This window comes from Narcine bancroftii, chromosome 9 (assembly GCF_036971445.1).
Source record: "Narcine bancroftii isolate sNarBan1 chromosome 9, sNarBan1.hap1, whole genome shotgun sequence".
NCBI classification, from domain to species: domain Eukaryota; kingdom Metazoa; phylum Chordata; class Chondrichthyes; order Torpediniformes; family Narcinidae; genus Narcine; species Narcine bancroftii.
This window is the reverse complement of record NC_091477.1, coordinates 69596862-69620955: the sequence shown is the minus strand read 5'-3', so window position 1 is coordinate 69620955 and position 24094 is coordinate 69596862. Positions and strand designations below refer to the sequence as shown.

Below are 24094 nucleotides of genomic sequence, written 5' to 3'. Positions count from 1 at the left end.
CTATCGTGGGACCATGCAGTTTTTATTATCAGGGACCCACCCAGGACAAGCCCTTTTCTCACTGCTACCATCAAGAAGGAGGTCCAGGAGCCTGAAGATGTACACTCAACACAATCATGTTTATGAATGAAACACCACCTCACATATTTTAAACTTGCATTTATTGTTTTAATCTTGCATTTATGAAATTGTAAATTATAGTAATTTTTCCCCTTGCTCTGCACCAATACCGCTGTCACAAAACAACAAATTTCATGATAGATGATCACAAGAATAAACATGATTCTGATCTGGTTCTGACAAACTGCTGAGAGGTGAGTGGCACAAACAGTACCTGGTGTTCGGTACCAATCCGTTGGGGTTTTAGAATATTGGGCCGCAGATCATCAGAGATTTATTGCAGTAGAATGTGGATCGCAGGTGCTAGTTATCAATGGAACCAGGAATGCATCAAGTGGACTGTGAACTGATTGTTCTCTTGGTGGACAGAAGATTCCTGACAACACACACAGGTGTATCCCAACCAAATGGGGCCTTGTAGGCAGCGCCAAAATGACACTTCTAAAACAAAGTAACTAGAACTGACTAAGTCATTGGCAATTGGTTGGAACATCTCCCTTCATGTCATTTGAGATTAGCTTTGCCACCTGTCTGTTCATTAGAACAGCTGTCCTTTTATTATTTCTGATGCAAACTTGGCAGTAAATGTTTACTGGGTTCCAGTCCAGTTTGCAGTGATTTGCTTTCAGACTGTAAATATCTCTGGAACGACAGAATGATGTCAAAAGCCGAGCTGTTCTTCTGCCCCGAGTCCCTCTGGACTTGCAGAGATATTGGTGATTGTAAATGTGAAGAGGAACTCAGTGCTGAGAGTTGGAAAGAGAGAGAGAGAGAAACACAAACAGAAAGAGAGAGAGAGAGAGAGAGAAAGAGGGATATAGAATGAAAGGGAGACGCAGAGAGAGAGAGAGAGAGAGAGAGAGAGATGAATGAAGGGTGAAGAGAATGAAGAAATATATTCCGGGAGGCAGAGTTGGAGAGAAATACATGCGTATGTGCACACACACACACACACACACACACACACACACACACACACACACACACACACACACACACACACACACACCACATACACACACGCAAACACACACACACGCAAACACAAACACACCACAAACACACACACATACACATGTATACACACACACACAAGTACACATACACACACAAGTACACAAAATGTACATACACACAAGTACATACACGTATACACACTCAAGTAAATACATAAACACACACATGCACACATGAACACACACACAAGTACTCACACACACCCACACACGCACACACATGCACCCACACACACACGCACCCACACACACGCGCACAAGAAAGAGAGGGGGTCTAGAATTTCCTCACCATGTTTTCCCTGGCATGTAAATTTTGGTCATCCTCACGTTGTTGGGAATATCAGCAGTCCAATCTCCTCGGTTGCTTGGTTTCTGTGTATAAACTGCACCCAAGATGATGTCACCAATTGCAAATTCCTAAATTAGCATGTTCTAAATTTCTTCCAATCGTTCACATTTAACATTCCTGGGGTAATATCCAGTGCTGTCTGTGAAGAATTTGTACGCACTCCCCGTGTCTGCGTCGCTTTCCTCTGAGTGCTCTGGTCTTCTCTCACACTCCAAAGGTGCATGGGAATGAGTAGGTTAATTGGTCACATGGGTATATTTGGGCAGCACCAGGTCCTGGGGCAGAAGGCAGAAGGGCCTGTTGCCGCACTGTATCTCTGAATTAAAATGAACTCTTAACTTACCATTGCAATCTTTCCAAATTTGCTGGCAAATAGACATCCAACAACATCAACACCTGCCGCATATTTCCAGCCCATGCCATGGGGACGTGTTGCTACTGTGTGATCACTACAAAAGTAGGAGGGAGTGAAGCGTATAGTCCTGGGGAGGGGGAACATACCATGGTGAAGAGGAGTGCTCACAGGAGGCTAGCTATTTTTGCAAGGAGGCTACAGACACTTTCTGTGGACATTACAGGAGGCGGTGGTCCTTGCAAGAAGACAGATGCATTCTGTGATTACCCTCACTCGGGGGAAGCCTGCAATCCAGGCAAATGTTTTCACCTGTAACGACCTGTAACGACACAGTTTATGAACAAAGAATACATTCACACTTTTTTCTTTCAGCCACCATGAAGTCATATTCATTTATTATTCACTAGTCACAACATTGCATTCATCAGCTCCCTAAACACCACCCAGGTAAGCTCCTCTGACCTTCTCATTGACTCATTGCCACATGGGGATCTTGACACTCTCATTCTCTTCCTCCTGCATCTGAGATTCATCACTCGTATACTGGTGCTCAACATACCCACACAAGCGTGCTATTACGCCTGCGCATCGCATCGCTTACGTCATCAGCAGCAGCCGGCACAGCTCCCGACGAAGGTAAATATGCTTCCCTAGTTCTCCTTTGGTGAAACCTCCATCTTTGAGTTGAGACCGTAGTCGTGTTAAGTTCCTGTTGCCTTCTTCCGTTGCAGTGTCCATACTGGACGGGTAACCCTGGCCATTGATCTGCAGATTCATCTGCCCAATGTTTTTAGTTTTACAAACATAAATTCCAATTTGTAGAATCTGCTTGTAAAAACCATCCATCATCTGCAAACAATGGCTTCACGTGCCCCAGACTGGGAGGCTAAACAGGTACTGCACCTTGCCTACGGGTGACCTGTAGGCTATCGGATACAAGGAGTGCCTTCCACCTCTTTTTGCTGAGCAGTTGTGCAGGATTGACACTGTAAACCACTTTATAAAAATAAATTTAAAAATAGTGCACGAAAAGTCAAAGAAAAGGCAGTGTCTTTGGTTCATTGATCATTCAGGAATCTGATGGCAGCGGGGAAGAAGCTGTCCTTGTGCCAATGAGTGCACGTCTTTAGGCTCCTGTACCTTTTTCCCAATGGTACCAGGGTGAAGAGGGAGTGGCTTGGATGGTGGGAGTCCTCGAGGTTAGAGTCTGCTCTCTTAAGATGCCGCCTCTTGTAGATGTCCTCAATAGAGTGAAGTCTAGTGCCCGTGATGTCGCAGCCGAGTTAACAACCCTCTGGAGTTTATTCTTGTCTGAGTGGCAACACCACCATACCAGGCAGTGAAGCAACCAGCCAGAATGCTCTCCCAATGGGCACTAACCCACCCAACTGTGTGGAGTATTGCACCCTTGTGAGGTCAAATGTAAAGACCGGAAGGCACAGTCTCAATAAAAGGGTTGTCCCTTTAGAACAGAGACGAGGAGAAGTTCCTTCAGCTAAAGGGAGGTGAGTCTGTAGAATTCATTGCCATGGATAGCTGTGGTGGCCAAGTCATTTGGGTATATTTAGAATGGAGGTTAATCTAAATTAGAAAGGGTGTGAAAGGTCATGGGGAGAAGGCAGGAGAATGGGGCTGAGAGGAAAAATACAGCAGCCATGATTTGAATGGGAGAGCTGGCTCAATGGGCTGAATGGCCTAATTCTGCTACTGGTATCTTTAAGCACAGTGAGCAAGGTGTGAATAAAATGTGCATAAATGCATTGGCCTTGAACTTGTTATGTGACAACTTGATTATATCAAGTTAAGATAGAGTCTGGTACAAGTGTTAAGCAATGTGTTTCCAACGATGGGAAAATCCAGAACCCGGGGCCATGGTTTGAGGATAATAGGCAAACCATTTAGGACCGAGATGAGGAGGAATTTCTTTACCCAGAGGGTGGTGAATCTGTGGAGTTCATTGCCACAGAGGGCAGTAGAAGCAGGTTCATTAAATATATTTAAGAGGGAATTAGATCTATTTCTTCAGTATAAGGGTATTAAAGGTTATGGAGAGAAGGCGGGGACGGGGTACTGAACTTTAAGATCAGCCATGATCTCGTTGAATGGCGGAGCAGGCTCGAAGGGTCGAATGACCTACTCCTGCTCCTATCTTCTATGTTTCTATGTTCTATGATTCTATGAGGGCGATGTTTCCAACATCTTCACCTCTGTCAATAATTCATAGTCTCTTTTCTTCAGATTTACAATCTTTCCAGCATATCAGGATAAGATTGGTCAATAGTGAACTAACAAGAAAGCAAAGGGTAGAAAAATAAATTGTCCATTTTCTGGTCTACACCCAGATCATGAAAACCAAAACAAAACTCGAGATGCTGCCAATCTGAAATAAAAACACAAAAAGGAAACATTCAGCAGGTGAGGCAGCCACAGATGTGGGGGGGGGGGGGGGGGCAGGGGGGGAAACAACCAGATTTCAGATTTATTGTCAGAGTACATCCACCATCTCACATACAACCTTGAGATTCTTTTTTCCTGTGGGCACGGCAGAATCACCACTCATTGGTAGCGCAAAAAAATAAACTGTACATAGTATAAACATGTAAACAAATAAAATAACTGTAAACAGGTAATGAATGTAAACAAACTGACTGTGCAATATAGAGAGAACAAAGAAAATCAATAAAGTGTACAAGTAAGAATCTTTAAATAAGTCTCCAATTGAGTTTGTTGTTGTGGAGTCTGATGGTGGAAGGGTAGCAGGTGTTCCTGAACCTGGTGGTACAAGTCTTGTGGCTCTTTCCTTATGGAAGCAGTGAGAACAGAGCATGTGCTGGGTGGTGTGGGTCTTTGATGATTGCTGCTGCTCTCCAATGGCAGTGTTCCCTGTACGTGTATTCTATAGTGAGGAGGGTTTTGCCTGTGATGTCCTGGACAGTGTCCATTACCTTTTGGAGGCTTTATGCTCAGGGGTATTGGTGTCCCCATACCAGACCATGATACAGCTGGTTAGCACACTTTCCACCACTCATCTATGGAAATTTGCCAGGGTTTCTGGTGCCATATTAAACCTCCACAAACAGGAAGTAGAGGCTCTGACGTGCTTTCTTCATGATGCCATTAGTGTGTTAGGTCCAGGAAAGATCCACTGAGATAATGAGTCCCAAGAACTTAAATTTGCTCACCTTCTCCACTTCTGATTCCCCAATAATCACTGGATCAAACATCTCTAGTTTTCTCTTTCTGAAGCCAACAATCAGATCCTTGGTTTTGGTGACATTGAGTGTGAGGTTGTTGTTGGTGCACCATTCAGCCAGGTTTTCAATCTCCCTCCTGTACGCTAACTCCCCCTTCCCTTATAAAACTCACTACCATGGTATCGTCGGTAAATTTGTAGATGGTGTTATTGTCATAGCAAGCTACACAGTTGTAGGTGTAAAGTGAGTAGAGCTGGGGGCTAAGAGCACAGCCCTATGATTCTCCGGTACTGATGGTTCACTTGGTGAGGAGACTTCAGCCACGAGAGTCACTGGATATTGTTGGGTCTGCTTTGTTCAAGAATGAGTGAGTCAGACACCAGACTGAGTCGAAATCAAAGTTCTTTATTACCGGATTGTAACACTTACAACTAACAGTGTTAGTTGGAGAAGGCGCATTCTTCTGATATCAGCGTGGTGTTTTTTTTATACCCCAGGACACGCACTTAGTAAATTATCATACCATGACATTGTCCAATGAATAAGCTGTTGCTACCCTTCTCTGTTAGTCTGCTGCACATCATTCTTGTTAGTGCCAAGCTTATCTTGAGTGTACAAGGTCACATCTGCATTCTGTTACTCCTTAGTACTGGGTGACTCCTTCTCCGGTCCCATCTCATGATGTTTTTACCTTACAATATCCATAAGTCATTGGGACTTCAAGACTTTGGCTCCAGGGGCTAAGGTAAGGTGTTGTAAGTCTCTTTTTAAGTTTATCTTTTTAAGTACTCTAATTTAAATTGAAGAGTGGCAGTTGTGAATGCTCTGATTGCAGGATGTGGGAGGACAGGGTCAGCACAGATGTTCCTGAGGACTACACCTGTGAAAGCTGCATCTAGTTGCAACTCCTGGAAGACTGGGTTAGGGAACTGGATCATCAGGGAGGCAGAGGTAGAGTTAGATAGGAGTTATGGGGAGGTAGTTTTCCCCAATAGTCAGGGAAATGGGTGACTGTGGGGAAGAAGGGGGTGGGTGATGGGCAGTGCAGAATACTTCTGTGGCTGTTCCCCTCAACAACAAGTGTACTGTTGAAGGGGAAATAATCTACAGGGGGACAAGTCCTGGAGGTCAGGTCTCTCGCACAGGGCTGGACCCTTGGCTCAGAAGGGAATGGGGGGGGGGGGGGGGAAAGTGATGAGCTCTTGTAGTCGGGGACTCGCTGGTTAGGGGATCAGATAGGAGGTTTGCTGGATGAGATTGGGGACCCAGGTGTCAGGGTCAGGGATGGCTCTGATCAAGTCCACACCATTCTGGACGGGGAAGGTGTGCAACCAGAAGTCATGGTCCACGTGGGGACTAATGACTTAGTTAGAAGTGGGGATGAGGTCCTGAAAGGGATTACATAGAATTAGGGAAGAAGTTGAAAAGCAGAACTTCAAGGGTGGGTAATCTTGGGATTGCTTCCTGTGCCATGTGCTAGTGAGGGTAGGAATAGGAAGTTGTGGAGGGTGAATGTGTAGTTCAGGAGCTGGGGTAGGGGTTTAGATTTCTGGATCATTGGCATCTCTTCTGGGGCAAGACCGACCTGTACAAAAGGGATGGGCTACCCTTCTGAGAGCACAGTCGGTATGACCTGTGAATATTAAAGAAAAGGTTAAAAACTATAGGGAGCCTTGATTTTCAAAAGATATTGGGAACTTGCCTCAGAGGAAGAGGGATGTGTACAACAGGTGTAAACAGCAAGGAATGGATGAATTGCTTGAGGAATATGGGGAGAGTTTTTAAAAAAATCTTAAGGAGGAAATTAAAGGCTAAAAGGAGATAGGAAGCTGCTTTGGCAGGCATAGTAAAAATAAATCTAAAGGGTTCCTAGTGGTACATTAAAGAGTAAAAGAAAAGTAAGGGATAAAATTGGACCCCTTGAAGATGAGGGTGGTAGGAGATGAGGGAATTTTTAGACTTTTTTAGTATTCACTAAGGAAAAGAATATTGAGCTAGATGAAGTGAAGAAATATGGTAGGGAGGATATGGATAATGTAAGGATTAATGAGGAGGTAGTGTTGGCTATCTTGAAAAATATCAAGGTGGATAAATATCCAGGTCCTGACAAAATATTCCTGAAGACCCTGAAGGAGGTTAGTGAACAAATAGTGGGAGTGTTGACAATGTCACTGGCCATGTGGGAAGCACTGGAGGGTGGTGCATGTTGTTCCACTGTTCAGAAAGGATCCAAAAGTAAACCTGGTAATTATAGGCCTGTAAGTCTGATGTTGGAGGTGAGTAAATTAAGGGAAAGTGTTCTTAGAGATGGTATATATACAACTATTTGGAAGGACAGGGATTGATTTGGAGTGTCAGCATGGTTTTGTACGTAGATCATGTTTAACAAAAAACTACTGAAGTTACTAAAAAGTTGAGTGGAAGGTGGTGGATGTTGTCTATTTGGACTTTAAGGCTTTTGACAAGGTTCCCCATAAGAAGGTGGAAGCATTAGTTATTAATGAAGTAGTGAAATGGATTCAGCAATGATTGGATGGGAGATGCCAGAGAGTAGTGGTGGAAAATTGTCGAATCAGAGGCCAGTGACAAGTGGAGTTCCTCAGGGATCAGTACTGGATCCACTGCTGTTTGTCATATATTCCCTATCTAGATGATAGGGTGGCAAATTTGATTAGAAAGGTTGGCAGTGTTGTAGACAGTGAGAAAGATTATCAAAGCTTAGACAGTTAGAAGAGTGGGCTGAAAGATGGCAGATGGAGTTTAATACTGATAAATGTGAAGTGATAAATTTTGGTAGGACTAATCAAATTATGTCATACACGTTAAATGGTAAACATTTGAGGAGTGCAGTGGAACAAAGGTATTTAGGAGTCATGGTACATGATTCTCTGGAAGTTGAATCACATGTAGATAGTGTGGTGATGAAGGCATTTAGTATGTTGGCTTTCATAAATCAGAGTATTGAATACAGGAGTTGGGATGCTATGTTAAAATTGTATGTGATTGCTGAGGCCAAATTTGGAATATTGTGTGCAGTTTTGGTCACTGAATTACAAGAAGGATATAAACAGCATAAAGTGCAGAGGAGGTTTATGAGAACGTTGCTGTGATTTCAGGGTTTGAGTTATAGGGAAATGTTGAGCAGGCTAGGACTTTATTCCCTGGAGCATAGAAGATTGAGGGGTGATTTGATATTCAAAATTATAAGGGGTACCTATAGTCAATATGGATAGGTTTTTTCCATGGGGGGGGTGTGGGGGAAAGGAGAGATTCAAACAAGAGGGCATGGATTGAAAGTAAAAAGGGGAGAAGTTTAAAGAAAACACAAGGGAAATTTCTTCACGCAGAGGGAGGTGGTGATATGGAATGAAATTCTGGCAGTGGTGGTAGAGTGAGATTGATGTTAATATTCAAGGATATGTTGGAAGGTATATGGATGGGAGAGGTGTAGAGTTATGGGCCAAATGCAGGACTGTGGGACTAGGTGGCAGATGATGTTTGGCACAGACTATTAAGCCAAACTGGCGTGTTTCTCTGCTGTGTATGATGAAATTCTTAACAATCTTTACTGATTGTGGTTTGGAGGTGAGGAAATCTATGATCCAATTATATATGGGGTGTTAACTCCTAGGTCCAAGAGTTTGCTGATTAGTTTTGAGGGGATAATGGTGTTAAATGCTGAACTGTAGTCAATAGAGCATCCTGGTGAATGCATCAGAGCCAGTGAGATGGTATCTGTCATAGACCAGTTACTACGATAGGAGAACTGGAATGTATCCATTGTCACTGATCTGCTTCATCACCAACCTTTCAAAACATTTCTTTACTGTTGATGTAAGTGTTACTGGTTAATAGTCATTAAGGCAGGTTACTGCACTCTTGGCCACTGTTATGATTGACACCTGTTTGAAACAGGTGGGTACCGCATTCTCCTCGAGTGAGATATTGAAGATGTCCATGAATAGCTTTAAGTTGATCAGCACAGATTTTCATACTCAGCCAGGTACTCCATCTGGGCCAGATTCTTTCCTTGGATTCACTCTCCTAAAGGCAGCACACATGTCATCAGATATGGTTAAGAAGGGATCATCAGGGGACATAGGGGTGCGAAGGGATGGTTCTTCACTGTTAATGTCATCAAATCTGACGAAGGTGATTAGTTCCTCTGGGAGAGAAGCTTTGCCATCTGCTATTTTACCAGATTTGGTTTTGTTACAAGTTGAGGCATTCGGGCCCTTTCACAGCTGTTGGTTGTCTCTTGTTTCTATTTTCTTCCACTTTGCCTGGGAGTTGTCTTTCTGCTGGTCATACCTGCTCCTTCTGTACTGATCTGGATCTCTGAACTTAAATGCCTGCAATCTGCCTCTCAGCAGGCTTTGGCTTTCATTGTTCATCCAGGGCTTCTGGTTGGGGAAAAAACCTGAATGATTTGGATAGTTCAGTGCAGAAATTTGAGCTTTGCTATCTGAGAAAGGACCATCTCATCTCCCCTCAGCATGAGACAGTCTTTCACCCAACTTGTCCATGCCTGCCTTGTTGCCATCTATGCAATTGCTATTTGTCCTATATTTCCTGTTATCCTTTCCCATCCACACCTGTCCAAAAATGTGCCTGTCCCCAGCCCTACCACTTTCTCTGACTGCTGCTTCAATAGGCCTACAAATATCTGAAAAATCTTCCCCTTTAAATCTCCCTCCCCCTCAACCTTAAATTTCTGACTTCCAGTTTCAATTGAGTCTGCAAGATTGACAGGAATAGTTAGGGTAGACAGCCAGCACCTTTTTCACAGGACAACAGGCAAATACCAGAGGACATCAGCATAAGGTGAGTGGAAGAAATTTGAGGAGAGATATCAAGCATGTTTTTTAGTGGTGAATGCATTGCTAGGGCTGTTGAAGACTGGAACAATGGGGACTCTTGAAAGACTCTTAAACAGGCACATGATGCAAGAAAAATAGAGGGTGTGTGGCAGGTGTAGTTTAGCTTGCTGTCTAGGTTTATATAGGTTGGCACTACATTGTTGGCTGAAGTGCCCTTACTGTGCTGTAATGTTCTATAATTCTCCTTCGCTGATGTAAAAGCTGCAACCATTAACCTCACCTTTGGCCTTCAGAAATTTGTATACTTCTATAAAATCACCTCTGACTCATTAATCAAACAAGGTACACCTGATTTTTACAGTGCCAGAGCACTGAAAGCAGGCCATTTGACCTCTCTAGTCTGTACTGACTATCATCTTGCTGGTCCATACTGACCTCATCCCATTCCATAACCTCTCTCATCCATGTATTGATTCAATTTGTACTAAAACACAAAATTGAGCCTGCATTCACCATGTCAGATGGTAGCTCATTCTGCTCTCCCATCACTGAGTGAAGAACTTTCCCCCAAACCTTCCCCTTTCAGCTTAAAACTATGACCTCTCCTATTTATCTCCCCAATCTAAGTGGGGAAAAGCCTACTTGCATCCACTCTCCCTATCTCTCATAATCTTTTAAACTTCTATCAAATCTCCCCTCATTCTTCATTCTCCAACCTGTTTAACCTGTCACTGTAACTCCACTCCTGAAGACCCAGCAATATCCTAATAAATTTTTGCACTTCAACCTTGTTGATATCCTATAGTTAGGCCCTAGAATTGCACACTATATTCCAAATTTGGCCTCACCAATGTCTTAAACAACTTCCTATAATCAATACTTTTGATCTATAAAAGGCTAAGATGCCAAAATCTTTCTTTACGACATGTGACATCACCTTTAGGGAACAATGTATCTCTATTCCCAGATCTCTCTGCTCCTCTGCACTCCTCAGGGCCCTCCCATTTACTGTGCATGCCCTATCTTGGTTTGCTCTTCCAAAATGCATCACCTTGCACATCTGCATTCAACTCCATCTGCCATGCTAGAGGATGTGGATCCTTGATGATTGCTTCTGCTCTCTAGATTTCATAATGGTGGAGAGAATTTTGCCTGTGATGTACTGGGCTTTGTCGAGTGCCTTCTGCAAAAGACCCATCTTGTTTAACCTTTCACTTCCTCAAGTCCCTCCCAGGAATGTCTTGATCTTGGTGGTTCCAGCAACAATACCCGGGATGTCCTGGTGACAATACACCCATCACCTCGGGTCATCTTGAGTCAGTGGAATCGGGGAGGGTGGAGGTTGGACACAATGGATCATTACCCTTTAGCAAGGGCCTGAGCTGTTGGAATGTTGAACTGGATATCCCTCCAACCCAGAGTTGTGAGGTTGGATTTCAGCATTCAGCTGGGGGAAATAGGTTTTTGTTTATATTATTGGAAAGGAGAGCCATACTGTTTGGAACGTCGGCTACACAATTAAATTGATTCAGAGCAACTTCACAGTTTGCATTCTGCTGTTAATCTTCTTAATGTCAGGGATATATTCTGTTAACTCACCAATGTAATTCATATGTCCCTGACTTTGAAGTAAGCAGAACCCACAGCAGATAATCTGACAGTGATAGGCATTAATGCACAGCACACATTCAAAATACATAGAAAATAAAAGCTGTCTGCAGATTGTAGGCAATATTAAATGAATGCTGCAACACAGGATTCAGCTTGGCAGGCTTTGAAAAAGCAGTCAATTTGTCACCTATTGACCATGTCTTTTAAGATGTTATTTTGCTGGATAGTCTGTAATTTATTATATCGGTGCAGTATAGAACAAGTGTATATTTTCCTTCTGTCTTGAATTCCAGGTTAATTCCAAAATTGAGCCCAATGAACCAGATCCCATCATGTGCTGCTTTTACAATCTATCAGAAATGTCATGGAATCATGGACCTGTTCAGCATGAAAGCAGGCCATTCAGCCCATTGTGTCATGCTGGAATACAAAGTCAAGTCATCACCTTTATTTATCATCCATGCTTGCACGGTAAAGATGAAATAATATTTCTTCAGGACCATGGATCATATTTACATAAATATCTTGGAACAGAATTTAAACATTGAAATGTGGACACTCCTCTCCATTTAATACCATCTTCCAGTGCTTGTACCTTCAATACCAAGGTGATTCAATTGCCATCTTAAATGCCCTCAGTGACTGTAGAACAGTATTCAGTGTGTCTGTGCTATATAAATTGAACTAAAATTCTGCTGCTTGCTCCAGATAAATGTCCCTCCATACCTTTCATATTCAGGTGTCCATCTTGAAGCCTCTCCTGGCTGCCTGCCCCAGACACTCACCACTGTTTTTATTTATTTTAAAAAAAGTTTGCCCTGCCTTAATTTTTTGTGAATTCTGAAAGAAAAATGTCCTTGAGCCTGGTGATGCTTGTGCTCTGCGGAAAGGATTCTGCCTGTCAACTTGGCTTCCATCACTCTTCCAGCCAGTGTATTCATGACTCAGGTGGGGGTGGGGGGGGGGGGGAAATGTCCCCCCAATCCCCTATAAACATTTTATACCTTTGAGATGGCATGATTAGTGCAGTGGTTAGTGCAACACTATTACAGAGCTAGTGACCTGGGCTCAAATCCAGCACTATCTGTAAGAAGTTTGTAAGTTCTCCTTGTAACTGCATGGGTTTTCCCTGAGGACACTGGTTTCTGCCCACTAAAAACATACAGGATTGGTTGGTTAATTAGTCACATGAGTGTATTTGAGGGCATGGCCGAGAAGGGCCTGTTCCTATGCTATATCCCTTAATGTAGAATTTTTTTAAATTCACCCCAAATTTGCTTTATCTAATTTCACCTGTGATATGGGAACCATTTCAAGATTCAGTTTATTGTCATGTAATAAAAAGTGTCATATTACACAAAATTGCTTTTGTCTGCTCTAACGCAGAGACTTGCCATTAGTAGAAATTAGTTTAGTTAGAGAAAGAGCAGCAGAGTTTCCGCAGAGTCATCAAGTGTCCATGGATTCGAGTCCAGTCCAAACTATCAGCATCCTGAGATCGAGATCTGAACCTCTGACGTGGTCAGGAACCCTTCAGTGCCTTCTCGCATCCTGGTTCCATTACCTGGAACCCACTCATCCAGTTTTCAGCCAGTTTCCAGTAGTCCACAGCCTGGTGTGAGTCCTTTTGACAGCAGTTTCCAGCAGCCCACAACCTCCATGGGTTTCTTGCCTCGACTCACCAGTAGTCCACCACATGTGTGGGTCTTTCAACTGCAGAGCCCTGTATACCCTGACTATAACCCCTCAAGGGGATAGAAATTTGCCTTGTCTGGTCCTGCTGGTGGTGGGGGTTGAACCACCCATTACAGGCACAGGCAGATTGGGCCTTCCTCAACCCAAATCTTCCCAGAAAGGTCTCACTTTAGGGCTTGACCAGGTTGAATGCAAGGAAGTACCTATTTCTTGACCACATCGAAAACATTGGTCTGATATTTCCAATTTGAATTTGTGTAACTTTTGTAGAATAAGTTATATTGCACCAGCCGATACCTTACAGTAATTGTGTTAATCATGTTGTCTTGGCAGATGTCAGACCAGCGAAATGGATCAATTTCTACACTCAAATCTGATTCCCAACTTTGTCTTGATTTATTGAGCCCTTGTTTAGGGGTTCCTGCCTGAAGTAAGGAATACATTTTTGAAATAACTTTTTTTGTACTCCCCTTTCAAACCAGAGTCTCTATTTCACTACACTGGGGTAAGTTTAGTGCTGGACAAAATTTGTCCCTTAAATAAGATCTTAATTGAAGGTAGCAGATAAAAGATGTATTTAAAACTCCATTAATTTATTTATTCCTAATTTGTTCAAATGTCACAAATTGTCCCTGGTCTCTGGCACCAAGTGTCCAGGATTTTTAATGGAATTAACATATTTTGAGTCAGGGGTGTTTTAGGTGAAAGACCCCCTCTGTCTCCAATTTGACTATTAATTTTATCCCATATTGTAATTGCATGTTTTAATAGGACTTCTTTAGGGCCAGATAATGATTTAGAATTTAATTTTTATAAGGTTTTCTGCTATCCTCTCACCAACCGTGTGCAACTCCAATTTCCCAATGCCATACCCGAGGCAAGGTAGCCATTATTGTCAAACTCCGCCACAAAGGTGAGTCTCCCCTAGAGAAGGAACTGAGACACAAGCCAGGGGACCCTGGGTGCACATGAGTGTGCTGATTTGACCTCGGTGGGTCGCGCGCAGGTAGGTGGCCTGCAGCATTTCCCTCAGTGCCACGGCAGGGCTCTAGCTGGAGTTTATGGCTCAGGAGGTTCCACCTGGTGATGTGTTTGCAACTGCAGGAGCATCAAGTTCTACTGCACAGGAGACACACAAGAGACTGAAAGATGCTGTAATCTTGAGCAAAATGCAACCTCTGGAGGAACTCAAAAGCTGCAGGCACTGGGATGTGACCATGGTGAACTGCCCATTCTACCCCTGAATGCTGTCAGACCTGCTGAGGTCCTCCAATAGGTCTTTGGATCTTTGAGATAAATCAGTGGGCAAAAAAAGTCAATGTTTCAGGCCTGAACCCTTCCATGAGTCTTAATATTTGAGTTGAATAAGAACAAAGAAGAAATGGTCCTTTGATCTGCTGGTGCATGTTTTCAACCTCTTGTATCTTCCACTGGATGGGAGTGGGGAAGAAGAGAGTGGGGTGGGTCTTCTAGTATATTGGCTGCTTTTGTGAGGCAGAAAGAGGTGTAGATCAATGAATGGAAGGACAATTTTCATGATGGTCTGAGCTGTGTTCACTGCTCTCTGCAGTATCTTGCAGCTGTGATGTATCCAGATAGGATACTTCCTGTGGTGCATCTATAAAATTAGTAAAAGTCATTGGAAGCAAGATGAATTTCTTCAGGCTTCTAAGTAAGGAAATAGAGTTGTTGGAACATCTCAGCCATGCCATCAATGAGGCTACACCAGGGCAGCTTGTTATTTACACACCAAGACCTAGAGATCTCATCCTTTTTTGGACAGCTCTGAGTGCAAGTCACTTGGTTCAAGCACAGAGAAGTTCTTGCATATGGAAGAGACTCTAATGCAAGTTATACTGACCAAGGGACTTCTGTGAAGACTCTAAGACTGGAGTTCTGGCTTGATGTTTTGCCTGGTGTCATACTAGTTGATTGTAGGATCAGAAGACAGGGAGGCACCTTGGAGAGGAATCTACAGGTCTGGTGTGCTTGCTGCCCTTGTCCTTGGTATTGGAGGTCATGGGTTAAAGGGATGCTGCCAAGAGTCAGAGAAGTGAAAGTAATGCATTTTACAGATGGTACAGACTGCAGTCACAGTTCTGGCAATGGAAGGAAACAATAATTATGCTGGTGGATTAGACAGCAAACAGTTGGCTTGCTTTGACCTGGATGGTGTAGAGTTTTCTGAGTTGTTGGAAGCAAGTTGAGAATATTCCATTGAACTTCTGACTTGCTGATGGTGGAAGGACAATGGTGTATCAAAGGTGAGTTACTCACTACAACATATCTTGCCTCAGACCTATTGATGCAGCAGGACCACTTGAGTTTCTGTTCAGTGGTGATCTCTCATTCTTTCCTAGTGAAAGACATGGTAATGCCATTGAATGTCAAAGCCTGGTGTTGGAATCTCCCTTGTTAAAGGTGGACATTGTCAGTCATTTTTATGGAATGAATGTTGTTAACCACTTAGCACCTTTGATTGAATGTTGACCAATGCTGCATAAACTTCACTCCCTGAGGAGTTGTGAATGAAAATGAACATTGTGCAATCTTCAGCAAACATCTCTATTTCCTGCCTGAGGATGGAAGGAATGTCATTGCTGAAGATTTGAAGATGGTTGGGGTGGGACACTGTGCTGAGGACCTCTTGAAGTGAGGTCTTGGGACTGGGAAAATTGAGATCTAACCAAAATGACCACCTCCCATTGACATAATCTTTTATCAGCACACCTCTACCACAGCTACCAGGATGTCAAGGAATGTCACTCTGACCTCAGCTTTCCAATTCTGTATTTTAGTCTACACTGGTATCATGACTGAAGAGGATTGGAGCTGAGTGGTCCTGGTGAGACCTAAACTGGCATCAGTGAGCAGATTATTGGTAAGTGCCATCTTAAGGACTGGTTCTGTCACACTGGTGATGATTAAGAGCAGATTTGCCATCTGAATTGGATCTGCCCTACTTATTGAGAACAGAACATGTATAAGCAAGACTCCATACTGACTGGTCTTTCAGCTGCACTAGAACAGCTTGTCCAGAGGGTCATCAAGCTGTGGGGACTTCAATGCTACATTTGGGATGTTGTCCTGTCACTGAGCCTTTCCCATATCCATTGGTCTCAGTTGAATCTGTGGAGTGACTCGAATCAACTTCAAGGAGGAAGTCATAGGATCAAGTAAAGATGGTTCCTTTGTCAAAGTTCAAAATTCAAATTTATTGTTGGATTACATACGTGACATTGCATAAAACCCTGCAGGTAGGGCAGAATTTCTAATTATTGGTAACTGTAAACTGTACTCAAGAAGAAAGAAAAGTATATAAAAGAAAAATGCAAACAAAAGAGAGAAATGCAAATGAGCTGAATGGAAATACAGAATATAAGCATTCAGTAATGAATAACGAGCAGAGTCCTTCAATGATTCGGAGTCTGTTGTTCAGGAGTCTGATGGTTGAGAGGTAGCAGCTCTTCCTGAACCTGGATATAAGTAATATGGCACCTATACCTCTTTCCCAATAGCAGCAGTGAGAGCCAAACATATCCTGGATGGTGTGGATCTTTGATGATTGGTGCTGCTCTCCAATGGCAGTGTTCCATGTAAATTTTCTCAATGGTGGGGAAAGTTTTGCCTGAGATGTAATGGCCTGCGTCAACTACTTTGTGTAGGGATTTTTAAGCTCGGAGTATTGATGGGCCGGTTGGGCGGGATCCCGGGAGCGAGCTTGTCGAGGAGGGAGAGAGGTTAGGGGTGATCGGGCAGGAGCATTCAGATCTCCATCTCTCCAGATTTGCCCGGGTACGATATACCCCCAGCGTGGGAGCTTGGATGTCCGGTACTTGGGGGGACATACAGCACTGCCAATTCAGCCCTACAAGTCCATGCCACATGAACCTACACTCCTGGCGATCAGTTGAGCAGCACAGAGAAGCAGCGCAGAACACCCATTGCCAAGAAGGAAAAGCCTGGGAGACTACCCTTACAGATTCTACCACACTCAGGGCAATCCAGACATATTGAGGATGTGTGAGGAAACCGGAGGAAACTTACAGAATCACAGTGAAAACACACAGACTCAACCCAGATGGCACTGGAGGTCAGGTCTGAAACCGTGTCTCTGGCACCATGAGGTGCTCTGAGGGGATTTGAACTCACATCTCTGATCCAAAATCATAGAGACTAGAGAATCAGAGGCCTAGATGTGATCTGATTGAACTGTATTGAGGTCCGGGCACAGGGAAAGCAGCGACGGCCCCAGCCCCGGTCTGGGTAGAGGGTAGGCGGCGGCGGCCCCGATCCGGGCAAGAGCAAAGGGGAGGCAGCGGCCCCGGCCTCGGTCGAGTGAGTCAGGCGGAGGCCCCGGTCTGGGCAGAAAGTTGGAGGCGGCGGCCCCAGTCCGGGAACAGGGAAAGCAGCGGCGGCCTCGGCCCCAGTCCGGGCAGTATGGACCGACCTAGGAGGGGAGGCAGACCCCACCAGCCTGGGTAAGAAACCTGCATAGGAGAAGGCCACTCCAATATAAAACCTACGACCCAAGGACCTCGCTGCCACGTCCCAGCTTGCTTGGCCGCGGCACACGAACCATGGGTGTAAAGGGTGGGGCCAGTACTGCGCGCACTGCACTCCACCTAAAAGCTCCTTTGCGCAGGCCCGAGGACAGTTCCACGTCCTCCCCCTCCACGTCCTCCCCCTCCACGTCCTCCCCCTCCACGTCCTCCCCCTCCACGTCCTCCCCCTCCACGTCCTCCCCCTCCACGTCCTCCCCCTCCACGTCTTCCCCCTCCACGTCCTCCCCCTCAAAAGATGCTCACAAACTCAAGCTAGCATGCTGGAACATCAGAACCATGCTAGACAAGGCTGACAGCCACCGACCTGAACGTTGGTCTGCCCTCATTGCACATGAACTCCTCAGACTTGACATCGACATAGCCGCTCTCAGTGAAGTCTGCCTGGCAGATGTAGGCAGCCTCCAAGAACGCGGAGCGGGCTACACACTCTACTGGTCTGGCAAGCCTTTGGATGAACGATGCCTATCTGGTGTAGGCTTCATGGTCAAGAACTCCATTGCCTCCAAACTCGAAAACCTTCCGACAGGCCACTCGGACTGGATCATGTCCATGCGACTCCCCCTTCAAAACAAGCGTCGCATCACCCTCATCAGTGTCTATGCTCCAACCCTCCAGGCAGAACCAGCAGAAAAGGACAAGTTCTACACTGACCTGCGCAACCTCATTCAACGCACCCCTACAGCCGACAAGGTTGTCATCCTTGGCGACTTCAACGCTCGCGTCAGCAAAGACTCAGAAACCTGGCCAGGAATCCTGGGCAAGCATGGTGTCGGCAAATGCAACGACAATGAGCGCCTCCTGTTGGAGCTCTGCGCAGAACAGCGGCTTGTCATTACAAACACCCTTTTTTAGCAGAGGGACAGCCTGAAGACTACCTGGATGCATCCCCGATCCAAACACTGGCACCTCCTGGACTACATCCTGGTGCGAGAAAGTGACAAACGAGATGTGCTCCACACCAGGATCATGCCCAGCGCGGAATGCCACACTGACCACCGGCTGGTTCGCTGCAAGCTCAACCTTCACTTCAAGCCAAAGCCCAGGAACAGTAAAGCCCCCAGAAAGAGGTTCAATGTTGGAAACCTGCAGTCAGACGAAGTGAGAGGAAACTTCCAGGCAAACTTCAAAGCAAAGCTCGAGGATGCAATCCGCCTCACGGACTCGTCCCCTGAAACCCTCTGGGATCAGCTGAAGACTACCATACTGCAATCCACTGAAGAAGTACTGGGCTTCTCCTCCAGGAAAAACAAGGACTGGTTTGACGATAACAGTCAGGAAATCCAGGAGCTGCTGGCAAAGAAGCGAGCTGCCCACCAGGCTCACCTTACAAAGCCGTCCTGTCCAGAGAAGAAACAAGCCTTCCATCGCACATGCAGCCATCTTCAGCGCAAACTCCGGGAGATCCAAAATGAGTGGTGGACTAGCCTCGCCAAGCGAACCCAGCTCAGCGCGGACATTGGCGACTTCAGGGGTTTTTACGAGGCTCTAAAGGCTGTGACGGCCCCTCACCCAAAGTCCAAAGCCTGCTGCGCAGCTCAGACGGCAAAGTCCTCCTCAGCGACAAGATCTCCATTCTCAACCGATGGTCAGAACACTTCCAATCTCTTTTCAGTGCCAACCGCTCAGTCCAAGATTCAGCCCTGCTCCAGCTCCCTCAACAGCCCCTAAGGCTAGAGCTGGATGAGGTCCTCATCCGGGATGAGACATATAAGGCAATTGAACAACTGAAAAGTGGCAAAGCAGCAGGTATGGAAGGCTGGCGGCAAAACTCTGCATGACAAACTGCATGAGTTTTTCAAGCTTTGTTGGGACCAAGGAAAACTGCCTCAGGACCTTCGTGATGCCATCATCATCACCCTGTACAAAAACAAAGGCGAGAAATCAGACTGCTCAAACTACAAGGGAATCACGCTGCTCTCCATTGCAGGCAAAATCTTCGCTAGGATTCTCCTAAATAGAATAATACCTAGTGTCGCCGAGAATATTCTCCCAGAATCACAGTGCGGCTTTCGCGCAAACAGAGGAACTACTGACATGGTCTTTGCCCTCAGACAGCTCCAAGAAAAGTGCAGAGAACAAAACAAAGGACTCTACTTCACCTTTTTTGACCTCACCAAAGCCTTCGACACCGTGTGCAGGAAAGGGCTTTGGCAAATGCTAGAGCGCATCGGATGCCCCCCAAAGTTCCTCAACATGGTTATCCAACTGCACGAAAACCAACAAGGTCAGGTCAGATACAGCAATGAGCTCTCTGAACCCTTCTCCATTAACAATGGCGTGAAGCAAGGCTGCGTTCTCGCACCAACCCTCTTTTCAATCTTCTTCAGCATGATGCTGAACCAAGCCATGAAAGACCTCAACAATGAAGACGCTGTTTACATCCGGTACCGCACGGATGGCAGTCTCTTCAATCTCAGGCGCCTGCAAGCTCACACCAAGACACAAGAGAAACTTGTCCGTGAACCACTCTTTGCAGATGATGCCGCTTTAGTTGCCCGTTCAGAGCCAGCTCTTCAGCGCTTGACGTCCTGTTTTGCGGAAACTGCCAAAATGTTTGGCCTGGAAGTCAGCCTGAAGAACACTGAGGTCCTCCATCAGCCAGCTCCCCACCATGACTACCAGCCCCCCCACATCTGCATCGGGCACACAAAACTCAAAACGGTCAACCAGTTTACCTATCTCGGCTGCACCATTTCATCAGATGCAAGGATCGACAACGAGATAGACAACAGACTCGCCAAGGCAAATAGCGCCTTTGGAAGACTACACAAAAGAGTCTGGAAAAACAACCAACTGAAAAACCTCACAAAGATAAGCGTATACAGAGCCGTTGTCATACCCACACTCCTGTTCGGCTCCGAATCATGGGTCTTCTACTGGCATCACCTACGGCTCCTAGAACGCTTCCACCAGCGTTGTCTCCGCTCCATCCTCAACATTCATTGGAGTGACTTCATCCCTAACATCGAAGAACTCGAGATGGCAGAGGCCGACAGCATCGAGTCCACGCTGCTGAAGATCCAGCTGCGCTGGGTGGGTCACGTCTCCAGAATGGAGGACCATCGCCTTCCCAAGATCGTGTTATATGGCGAGCTCTCCACTGGCCACCGTGACAGAGGTGCACCAAAGAAAAGGTACAAGGACTGCCTAAAGAAATCTCTTGGTGCCTGCCACATTGACCACCGCCAGTGGGCTGATATCACCTCAAACCGTACATCTTGGCGCCTCACAGTTCGGCTGGCAGCAACCTCCTTTGAAGAAGACCGCAGAGCCCACCTCACTGACAAAAGACACCCAACCCCAACCAACCAATTTTCCCCTGCAACCGCTGCAACCGTGTCTGCCTGTCCCGCATCGGACTTGTCAGCCACAAACGAGCCTGCAGCTGACGTGGACTTTTACCCCCTCCATAAATCTTCGTCCGCGAAGCCAAGCCAAAGAAAGAAGATTGATGTCCCCATACCAGTCCATGATGCAGCTGGTCAGCACTCTTTCCACACACATCTGAAAAGTTTGCCAAGGTTTTTGAATACATACTGAACCTCCACAAACACCTGAGGAAGTAGAGGCACTGATGTGCTTTTGTCATGATGGCAGTGGTATAAAAGGTCCTTCGATTATAGTAACTCCCAGGAATTTAAATTTGCTCACCCTCTCCATCTCTGGCTCCCCCAATGAACAGTGGATCGCACTGTTAACTACTAGACCAGCTACAATGGAAATTCATCAAGGCAATGGTATCTTCAAAACAATAATTTTTATTAATAACACTTCTTACTTAATCCCACCATGCACAGAAGTGTATGTGAAAAACAAAACCATTACAGTTTAAGTTTAATTCTGAGGAGATGATTTTTACAGTTCAGTCAGTTTTGTTTTGAAACTCGGGTTCTTTAAATTGTTGCTCTACAGAAATTATGGAGCAGGTGTGAGGCATCAGACTTCTCAAAACTCTCAAATTTTTTGTAGAGTTTTCAGGGAATTGTTTGTTCATGTGAATGATTTCCCCCCTTCTGGCATGGAGATTTCAGTACTTGTTTTCCATCCATGATGATTTCACAAACTCAGGCAAGGGTTACATGAAGTGACCATTTAAGAAGTTCTGCTTCAGATGAAAGGTTAATCAAAAGTGACCATTTTGAGATGTCACAATGAGACTGTCCTCTTTTAAATGGCTACTTCAAAACCATTTTTGGTGATCTTCCATTTCATGAGAACACAAGCAGCCTGTTGTGACAGAATTTCAATCCTGTGACTTAAAGGATGGTCAAGCACCTTCTTCAATCCTCTGTTAGCTGCAGGATGGTAGAACATCTTCTGACTTCAGTTTGAAATTAGTTCCTTAATATTGAAAAATGCATTCTGTCGTGAAGTATCTTTACCACGTGACTTCCTGACTTTTTAAGTTTATCTCTTCTAAAAGTTTGAGAGGATTGTCTGCTGACCAGACAGCAGAATGTACCCACAGCTGCCATCTGAGTTTCCATTCTAACAACATAGGTAAACAAGCTGAGTCTTTTGTTTAATTAGATATCCTCCTTGAGCAACCTCATTGTCCTAGATATTCCACTGAACAAGGACTTCTAGTTTTATTGGTGTTGTGGACCAGACTTTGCAACTCTGAAAATTGCTTCCCTCTCTGAGTATAATTGTGTCTGTATGACCGTGTCCATCCATAAAATTACTAAAAATATATTTTTAAACTAAAGATTAATAATAACTCAATTCTGTCACAGTACATCTCTGGTTTTTCCCTTTTTAAAGTCTGCAATCAACTCTGTAGTCTTGGTAACATTGAGTGAGAGTTTGTTGTTGGTGCACCATTCAGCCAATTTTTCAGTCTCCTTCCTGTATGCTGAATCATTGCCTTTTTTATACAGTCTACTACCATGATATTGTCAGCAAATTTGTAGATGGAGGTGTTGTCGTACCGAGCCACACAATCATAGGAGTAGACCAGGGGAAAAGTAAGCTCCATGTTCCTTGGAGTCCACTTAAAAGGTGACCTAACCTGGTCACCCAACATCTCCTAACTTGTTGGGAAGGCTCAACAGTGACTAAGTCTCCTGAGAAGACTGAGGCTGGTAAGGCTGCTGGCCACCATCATGCCAACTTTCTACCGGAGCTCTAACAAGAGTGTCTTAGCCGGCAATTTTTCAGAATTAAATGGTTTTTCACTAGCTAGTCCAATTATAGATAACCATCTCTTTCAACCATCTTTGTTGGACACAGATTTTAAGGAATAGAATAGGTATTTAAAGTTTTAATAACCTTTATTTGAGATATTTTGTCTCAAACAATTATTGGCTAAATTTAATCTTTCCAATAGACACTTTTAAAGATATTTACAAATTAGACATTTTGTTCAGTCTAAGCTTTTGGATTTTCTGCAAATTTCCAACACTAGAATATGTGATCTGTTCTTAACTTGTGGTTTTATTTTCATGGTGAATTAACATGTATTAACTGGACTTAAATTCAGTTCTCATGGCAGGGATCAAATACAATGGGGAATGAGATTTGAACATAACATATTCAGATGAAGATCGGCTCTCTACTCTCAGCTTGATTAATGATTCCTCATTTTTGTGCAAGACACTGCTTATTACAATTTAAGGTGGTGCACAGAACTCGTATGCCAAAACTTGTATCATTTTTATGCAGATCCACTAGGAGAGAAATGTAAAATTTTTGAAGCTTCCCTGATGCATATGTTTTGGGAGTGCTCAAATTTAGAGATTCTTGACAGACATTTTCAAAACTTTATCAATGATACTTTAGATTAATTTGGAAACCTTTCCTGTTAATTGCTTCATTTGGGTTTTTTTGGTGTTCAGACAAACTTGTATCAGGGTCTCAGGAAAAAGTTTTGGCTTTTACCACATTGATAGCCAAATGAGCAAACTTATGGAAATGGAAGGATGATTTATCCCCTACTTATACAGTGGTTACATGACATAATGTCCTATTTAAGTTAGGAGAAAATTAAATATAACATCAAAGATAGAAAGTTTATATTTATGAAATTGTGAGGCCCATTCTTAGAATTTTATTATAATTGGAAGAATTAACAATTACTGTGTTCCACTCATTCATTGGCTGTTCTTGGGGGGTTGCCAGTGGTTCCACATTATTGATTTTTTTTTCCTTTTATTCAAAAGGTAACTTTGCCTTAAAGGGAAGGGCTAGCTTTAGTTATTGGCTTTTTGGTTTTCTCCCCTTTGTTATTTCAATAAAAGGGTTTAACATGGTTTCAATTAAATGTTTTTTTGAGGTTTTACAAGCAATTATTGTTGTTTTATCTATTTTTTCATTCTCTTTGTGTGCTTTTATACAAATAAATACAAAATTGACAATTATAAAATTCAT

The 24094-nt window shown here is 44.2% G+C and overlaps 1 long non-coding RNA gene across 1 annotated transcript; it reads left to right on the top strand.

Annotated features, from left to right (window-relative positions):
* The first annotated feature begins 5581 nt into the window (after positions 1 to 5581).
* LOC138742244 (uncharacterized) lies at positions 5582 to 13585 on the top strand. Its single transcript, XR_011344016.1, has 3 exons — positions 5582 to 5779; positions 11759 to 11936; positions 13494 to 13585. It is a non-coding gene; the product is annotated as an uncharacterized lncRNA (long non-coding RNA).
* Positions 13586 to 24094: the final 10509 nt, after the last annotated feature.